This window comes from Mustelus asterias, chromosome 1, assembly GCF_964213995.1.
Source record: "Mustelus asterias chromosome 1, sMusAst1.hap1.1, whole genome shotgun sequence".
NCBI lineage: Eukaryota > Metazoa > Chordata > Chondrichthyes > Carcharhiniformes > Triakidae > Mustelus > Mustelus asterias.
In genome coordinates, this window is record NC_135801.1 from 189572664 (window position 1) to 189581582 (window position 8919).

Genomic DNA, 8919 nt, shown 5'->3' on the forward strand with positions numbered 1-8919 from the left:
TCCTTCCTGTATCTCCCACCACGAACCCTATAGTTATGCCCCCTTGTAATAGCTCCATCCACCCGAGGAAATAGTCTTTGAACGTTCACTCTATCTATCCCCTTCATCATTTTATAAAACCTCTATTAAGTCTCCCCTCAGCCTCCTCCGCTCCAGAGAGAACAGCCCTAGCTCCCTCAACCTTTCCTCATAAGACCTACCCTCCAAACCAGGCAGCATCCTGGTAAATCTCCTCTGCACTCTTTCCAGCCCTTCCACATCCTTCTTATAGTGAGGTGACCAGAACTGCACACAATATTCCAAATGTGGTCTCACCAAGGTCCTGTACAGTTGCAGCATAACCCCACGGCTCTTAAACTCCAACCCCCTGTTAATAAAAGCTAACACACTATAGGCCTTCTTCACAGCTCTATCCACTTGAGTGGCAACCTTTAGAGATCTGTGGATATGAACCCCAAGATCTCTCTGTTCCTCCACAGTCTTCAGAACACTACCTTTGACCCTGTAATCCACATTTAAATTAGTCCTACCAAAATGAATCACCTCACATTTATCAGGGTTAAACTCCATTTGCCATTTTTCAGCCCAGCTTTGCATCCTATCTATGTCTCTTTGCAGCCTACAACAGCCCTCCACCTCATCTACTACTCCACCAATCTTGGTGTCATCAGCAAATTTACTGATCCACCCTTCAGCCCCCTCCTCGAAGTCATTAATAAAAATCACAAAGAGCAGAGGACCAAGCACTGATCCCTGCGGCACTCTGCTAGCAACCTGCCTCCAATCCGAAAATTTTCCATCCACCACCACCCTCTGTCTTCGATCAGACAGCCAGTTACCTATCCAATCGGCCAACTTTCCCTCTATCCCACACCTCCTCACTTTCAACATAAGCCGACCATGGGGGACCTTATCACACGCCTTACTAAAATCCATGTATATGACATCAACTGCCCTACCTTCATCAACACACTTAGTTACCTCCTCAAAAAATTCAATCAAATTTGTGAGGCACGACTTGCCCTTCACGAATCCGTGCTGACTATCCCGGATTAATCCGCATCTTTCTAAATGGTCGTAAATCCCATCTCTAAGGACCTTTTCCATCAATTTACCAACCACCGAAGTAAGACTAACCAGTCTCTAAATTACCAGGGTCATTTCTATTCCCTTTCTTAAACAGAGGAACAACATTCACCATTCTCCAGTCTTCTGGCACCATCCCCGTGGACAGCGAGGACCCAAAGATCAAAGCCAAAGGCTCTGCAATCTCATCTCTTGCCTCCCAAAGAATCCTAGGATACATTTCATCAGGCCCAGGGGACTTATCGACCTTCAGTTTATTCAAAACTGCCAGGACATCCTCCCTCCGAACATCTATTTCCTCCAGCCTATTAGCCTGTAACACCTTCTCTTCCTCAAAAACATGGCCCCTCTCCTTGGTGAACACTGAAGAAAAGTATTCATTCATCACCTTGCCTATCTCTACTGACTCCATACACAAGTTCCCACTACTGTCCTTGACCGTCCCTAACCTCACCCTGGTCATTCTTTTATTCCTCACATAAGAGTAAAAAGCCTTGGGGTTTTCCTTTGGTCCTCCTTTGCTGAATTTTGAGCTGCTCCCAGTCCTCAGTCCTATTGCTTTTTCTTGCCAATTTGTATGCTTCCTCCTTGAATATGATGCTATCTCTAATTTCCCTTGTAAGCCATGGTTTGGCCACAATTCCCTTACTACCCTTGCGCCAAACAGGAATCAACAACTTCTGGAGTTCATCAATTCGTTCTTTAAATGCCTGCCTTTGCCTGTCCACTGTCTTTCCTTTCAGTAATGTTTCCCTGTCCATCATAAACAATTCATGCCTCATACCCATCATAGTTAGCTTTATTGAGATTCAAGACCCTGGTCTTAGAATCAACTACATCATTATCCACCTTGACAAAGAATTTTACCATAGAATTCCTACAGTGCAGAAAGAGGCCATTCGGCCCATCAAGTCTGCACTGTCCATAATCCCATCCAGGCCCTATCATCATAACTCCATGCATTTGCCCTAGTTAGTCACCCTGGCACTATGGGGCAATTTAACATGGCCAATCCACCTGAACGGCACATCTTTGGACTGTGGGAGGAAACTGGAGTACCCGGAGGAAACCCACGCAGACACGCATGTTCAACTAGATTGCCAACTAATCCTTTCTCACTGCACAACACTCAGTCCAAGACGGCCTGCTCCTTTGTTGGTTCCTCAATGTATTGTTTCAGAAAACCATCCTGCATACAATCCAGAAATCCTCTATTGTACTGTGACTAATTTGACTCTCCCAATCTATATGCAGATTAAAGACGCCCATAGTCATAGGTGTTCCTTCAACATCTGCATTTCTGATTTCCTGTCTAATGCTTTTCCCAACATTACCACTACAGTTTGGTGGTCTGTATACTGCTCCCACCAATGATTTTTGCCCCTTGTTGTTTCTTAACTCGACCCATATAGACTCCACATCATCTATCCTAATATCCTTCCTCAATATTGTATCTATATCATCTTTAATCAACAATGCAACTCCACTACCTTTTCCTTTCTGTCTGTCCTTCCAAAACACTGAATAGCCCTCAATGTTTGGTTCCCATCCTTGCTCACCTTGAAGCCACATCTCCGTAATGCCAACTATATCACACCCCTTTACATCTATCTGTGCAACTAATTCATCTATTTCATTTCAAATGCTCTGAACATTCAGGTACAAAACCTTAAGGTGGGCACTTTTAATATTTCTTTTCCCTTTCCTACTATTTTTTTCCCCAGTCCTTATTTGACTCTGGCCCTTGATTTCTCTGCCTATCACTTTCTTTACTCTCCAGAATGTCTTTTCCTCTTGTACTTATTCAGCCTGCTCTGAATCCTTGCAAAGGTTTCCATCCCCCTGCCATATTAGTTTAAACCCTCCCCAACAACTCTAGCAAGTACCCCCACAAGGACATCAGTCCCGATCTTGCCCAGGTGTAACTGTCCATTTTGTGCAGGTCCCAACTCTCCCGAAACCGGTCCCAATGCCCTAGGAATCTGAAAACCTCCCCGTCACACCAGCTTTTCAGCCACATATTCATCCAATGTATCCTGCTGTTTCTGCTCTGACTAGCACTTGGCACAGGTAGTAATCCTGACATCATTACCTTTGAGGTCCTACTTTTCAGCTTGCTTCTTAGCTCCCTTTATTGTGCTTTTAGGGCCTCATCCCTTTTTTTGTACCTATGTCATTTGTACCAATGTGTACTACGACCACTGACTGTTCACTCTCTCCCTTCAGGAAGTCCTCTAAATGATCCGATACATCATTGACCCTAGCACCAGGGAGGCAACATACCATCCTGGAGTCTCATTTGCGGCCACAGAAATGCCTATCCATTCCCCTTACAATTGAATCCCCTATAACTATAGCATTCCCACACTTTTTACCCCTCCTGTCTGCAGCAGAACCAACCGTGGTACAATGGTATTCAAAATGGTGCATCTGTTTTTTAGGGGAATAGCCACAGGAGATTCCTGCACTGCCTACCTAGCTCTCTATACATGCTATCCACGATTTTCTCCACCCCGCAGAGGCTCCACAGTATCCCCAGCCACAGCTCCAGCTCTGAAATGTGGGCTTCCAGGAGCTGCAGCTGGAGACACTTCCTACACTCATGCTGGCCCCAGGCACTGGAAACATTCCCGGCCTCCCACGTGGAGCACGAAGAGCAAAACCGGGTCTCTTTTCCCCATCCAGGCATGAAACATAATCACGCTGCTTCTTATAAAGAGGAAGGAATCTGGGCTTGTTCTCTGTAGAGTGAGGAAGGTTAAAGGGAGATTCAGTCGAGGTGTTCAAAACTTACATAACCACTGAATGACACAGCCCAGAAAGAGCGGTAGTTTAAGAACTTTAAAAGTAGAAATTAATGATAGAATCCCTGCAGTGCAAAAGGAGGCCATTTGGCCCATCGAGCCTGCACCAACAATAATCCAGGCCTTATCCCTGTAGCCCCGCATATTTACCCTGCTAATCTCCCTGACACTAAGGGCAATTCAGCATGGCCAATCAACCTAACCCACACATCTTTGGAGTGTGGGAGGAAACCGGAGCACCTGGAGGAAATGCACACAGCCATGGGGAGAATGTGCAAACTCCACACAGTCACCCAAAGTTGGAATTGGACCCAGGTCCCTGGCGCTGTGGGGCAGCAATGATAACCACTGTGCCACCCTTAACCAAGTCGTCGCTTGGTAGCACAAAACCTGAATGTTGCTGAAGAAGGAGTCATGTTGGCCAAGCTCACCCATCAGGACAGATGCAAGAATGGCAAATTTCAAAGGGAACAGCAATGCATAAGATTTCGACAGTATTCAGGAGTCAGGGCAAATTTCCAGGTTCCAATCCCACACTTAATCGGTGCACGCACCAACCAATGAGATCTTCCCGAGGCAACCAATCAACAGGCTGCCACTGGAGGTTGTCCCATTAAGGATGGATGGTGGGCACCTCCATGTAGAAAGCTGGGTGCTCTGCTGTAGGAGGGAGCCCATGGGGCCACGAGAGCTGTGGCTTGCTGATCCCTTGAGCTAAGTACAGGAGGCCTTACTGGCTCCTGGTCAACTGCCAGCAAACCATCTCTGGGCATCTATCAGGCTTTAGCCTCAAAGTGGGGCCCAATCATTCTTCACCAGGTAGATCCTGCTGGACACTTCATTATTCATATTGGTTACCCTCCGCTACGGGGGTGGCCATTGTTGGTGTTGGCCCACATCCAACAAGAGGGTCTGCAGGCAGCAAGGTGTTGGACTGCTAACCTGGCGCCCTTGTGTGGCACAGTGGTTAGCACTGCTGCCTCTCAGCACCAGGGACCCGGGTGTGATTCCCGGCTTGGGTCACTGTCTGTGCAGAGTCTGCACATTCTCCCTGTGTCCACATGGGTTTCCTCCAGATGCCCTGGGTTCAAAGGACAACAAACAAAGACAATTACAGCATAGAAACAGGTCCTTCGGCTCTCCAAGCCTGCACCGACCATGCTGCCCAATTGAACTAAAATCCCCTACCTTTCCAGGAACCATATCCCTCTATTCCCATCCTATTCATGTATTTGTCCAGACGCCCCTTAAAAGTCACTATCGTATCTGCTCCCACAACCTCCCCCGGCAGCAAGTTCCAGGCATCCACCACCCTCTATGTAAAACTTGCCTCGTATATCTCCTTTAAACCTTACCCCTCCCACCTTAAACCTATGCCCCCTAGTTCCTTCCACAGTCTGAAAGACGTGCTGGTTAGGTGCATTGGCCATGCTAAATTCTCCCTCAGTGTACCCTATCAGGCGCCGGAGTGTGACGAGGAGGGGATTTTCACAGTAAGTTCTTTGCAGTGTTAATGTCAGCCTGCTTGTGACAATAAATAAATAAACTTTAAATTTTAAACTTTGTTTGAAAATATCCTCCCAGTCCCATCTTCAAGCATGCCTTTAGGGGCATGTGGTCCCTTTGACATCATGCCTGTGACACAGAGCTTTGGTGGAGCCATCCAATTAACCCCACTCTTTCCCTTGTTCTTTGTCCTTGTAACTTCATAAAATCCCGACAGTGCGCCATTTGGCCCATCGAGTCTTCACCGACTCTCTGACAGTGTATCTTAACAGAAACCTATCCCTGTAACCCTACATATTTACCTCACTAATCCCCCTAACTTACATATCTTGGGACACTAAGCGGCAATTTTGCATGGCCAATCGACCTAACCTGCACGTCTTTGGATTGTGGGAGGAAACCGGAGCAACCAGAGGAAAACCCATGCAGACATGGGGAGAACGTGCAAATCCCACATAGACAGTCATCTGAGGTTGGAATTGAACCCGGGTCCCTGGCACTGTGAGGCAGCAGGGCTAACCACCATGCCACACATGTAATTTATTTTTCCCTTCCAGTTCAACATTTTTCCATGTCTATGTGTTGCAGTGTGGAGACACAGCAGAGAACTTAGCAACAGTGAGGTTATGCCTAGAGCACGGTAGCACAGTGGTTAGCACTGCTGCTTCACAGCTCCAGGGTCCTGGGTTCGGTTCCCGGCTTGGGTCACTGTCTGTGTGGAGTTTGCACATTCTCCTCGTGTCTGCGTGGGTTTCCTCCGGGTGCTCCGGTTTCCTCCCACAGTCCAAAGATGAGCGGGTTAGGTTGATTGACCATGCTAAAATTGCCCCTTAGTGTCCTGAGATGCGTAGTTTAGAGGGATTAGCGGATAAATATGTAGGGATAAGGGAGTAGGGCCTGGGTGGGATTGTGGTTGGTGCAGACTCGATGGGCCAAATGGCCTCTTTCTGCACTGTAGTGTTTCTATGATTTCTATGATTCGCTTCCACCTTGCTGCTAGCTAGTGGTGTAGCTGAAAGTGAGAACAAAATAGCACATAACAAATGAGAAGCATACAAACTCAACTCAAACCAACAACCCTCTCGAGGCACAGGCCCAACAGGTCAATGTGGTGTGTCTAATGCATGGGTGAAGAGAGCAGACATCAGTAACCAAAGGACACAGGTTTACAATAATTGGCAAAGCAGAAATTGTTTGATGCACTGAGTTGTTACGGTGCGGAGCACATTGCCTGAAAGGCTGGTGGAAGCAAAATCAATCGCACATTTTGTCACAAACTTGGTAGAAACCAGCAACATTTTTTTTTGAAGAGCAAATCCCAAATCCCAACTGTTTACTAAAAGAATGAAGCAACAAGATTCAATGGTTTGAAATAGAAGAGATTTCACTATGCAAGAGTCAAAACAAAGCAAACACTAAATGTAATCGCCTGTCCTCTCAAACCCAGGATCACTATGTTAAACATGAATTAACAGGCAATTTGCAATTGATTAGAAATTATAAATGACATATTAAGTGGCAGATACAACTAAAATAGATCTTGTGCATTACCGTCGTAGTCCACAGCATAAATGGCATCAACAATAACAGCAGAAAATTCTGGAAAATCTCAGCAGGTCTAACAGCATCTGTGGATAGAGAATAGAACCAATGTTTCGAGTGAAGGGTCATCCAGACTCAAAACGTTGGCTTGATTCTTTCTTCACCGATGCTGTCAGATCTGCTGAGATTTTCCAGCATTTCCTGTTTTTGTTTTAGATTCCAGCATCCGCAGTATTTTGCCTTTATATAAATGTCATCAATCTCAGTCATAGAGGTTTATCGCACGGAAACAAGCCCTTTGGCCCAACTTGTCCATGCCACCCACCCAAGTTTGGCCCATATCCCTCTATACCCATCTTACCCATGTAAGTGTCTAAATGCTTTTTAAAAGACAAAATTGAACCCGCCTCTACTGCTACCTCTGGCAGCTCGTTCCAGACACTCACCTTCCTCATTTCAGTGTTTCAGTGTGTGTCGCAAGTGCTCTCAGGACTGGTACAGCATGGATTGGAAAAGTTCATTCATTGAAGAAGAATCAGAGAATCCCCACAGTGCAGAAGAAGGCCATTCAGTCCATCGAGCCTGCACCGACCACAATATCACTCACCCAGGCCCTGAACCCCACATATTTACCCTGATAATCTAAGGGGCAATTTAGCATGGCCAACCAACCTAACCCACGCAGCGTTGGAGTGTGGGAGGAAACCAAACCACCCAAAGGAAACCCACGCAGACACTGGGAGAATGTTCAAACTCCAAACAGACAGTCGCCCGAGGCGGGAATTGAACCCAGGTCCCTGTCGCTGTGAGACAGCGATGCTAACCCACTGTGCCACCGTGCCATCCTTTGCCACCATGTCGAGGTAAAGAGGAGATTTGGCAGAAGTCTTCACCGTCATGAGTAGTCTGGACAGAGTAGACAGGGAGAACCTATTCTGATTGATGGAAAGATCATGACCCAGAGGAGGATTGGTAAAAGAAGCAACGATAACACGCAGAAAGCCTTTTTACTCAGCGAATAGTTAGGATCTGGACTGCACTGCCTGAAAGTGTGGTGGACCCAGATTCAATAGTGGTTTTCAAAGGGAATTGTATAAGTACCTGAAGAAAGTTTATTGATTAGCGTCACAAGTAGGCATACATTAACACTGCAATGAAGTTACTGTGAAAATCCCCTAGTCACCACACTCCGGCACCAGTTCGGGTCAACGCACCTAACCAGCACGTCTTTCGGACTGTGGGAGGAAACTGGAACATGCGGAGGAAACCCACACAGACACGGGGAGAATGTGCAAACTCCACATAGACGGTGACCCAAGCCGGGAATTGAACCTGGGGCCCTGGCACTGTGAGGTAGCAGTGCGAACCACTGTGCCGCCGTATAATTTAACCACAGGCTCCAGCGAGAATTGAACTCATGATCCCTGGTTTACAAGACCAGCGTTCTAACCACTGAGCTATGGAGCCAGTAATTACAGAGCTGCACAGGGAGAGTGTGAGCGAGTGGGACTAGCTGATTTGCTCCGGCAGAGTGCTGGCACAGACTAGTGCATGGCCTACTTCTGTCCTGTGACCATTTTATGATTCTATGGCTGCCGGCCTCGGATTTTAGAGGCTCATCACCATGATCCCTTCCGGAATTTTCCAGAGCTTCCTGTTCTCCTCCAGAATGATCTCATCAGTTGCCAAGTAGCTTTTGCCTTAGAGAGGGCAGAGGAGTGTCTGAATGAAGATGTAGGGTGGGATTATCTGGCCGTTCCTACCGGTGAGAACTTCCAATCCTGCTGTCAGCGAGACCCCGCTATGGGCCCCGTGGCACAGGAGGGTACGAATAATGGTAAACTCCATCGACAACGGCAGGACCAGAAGATCCCTCCACCAATCAATGGCAGGCCACCTCCACTGCTGTGGGAGCAAGGGAGGGGGTACAGAAAATCCTGCCCGTAGAGTGTTTATAGGTTATATAATTGTATTCCGCACA

The 8919-nt window shown here is 47.0% G+C and overlaps 1 non-coding gene across 1 annotated transcript; it reads right to left on the reverse strand.

Moving 5' to 3' along the window:
• Positions 1–8332: 8332 nt before the first annotated feature.
• On the reverse strand, positions 8333–8405 carry trnat-ugu (transfer RNA threonine (anticodon UGU)). Its single transcript has one exon. It is a non-coding gene; the product is annotated as a tRNA-Thr (tRNA).
• Positions 8406–8919: the final 514 nt, after the last annotated feature.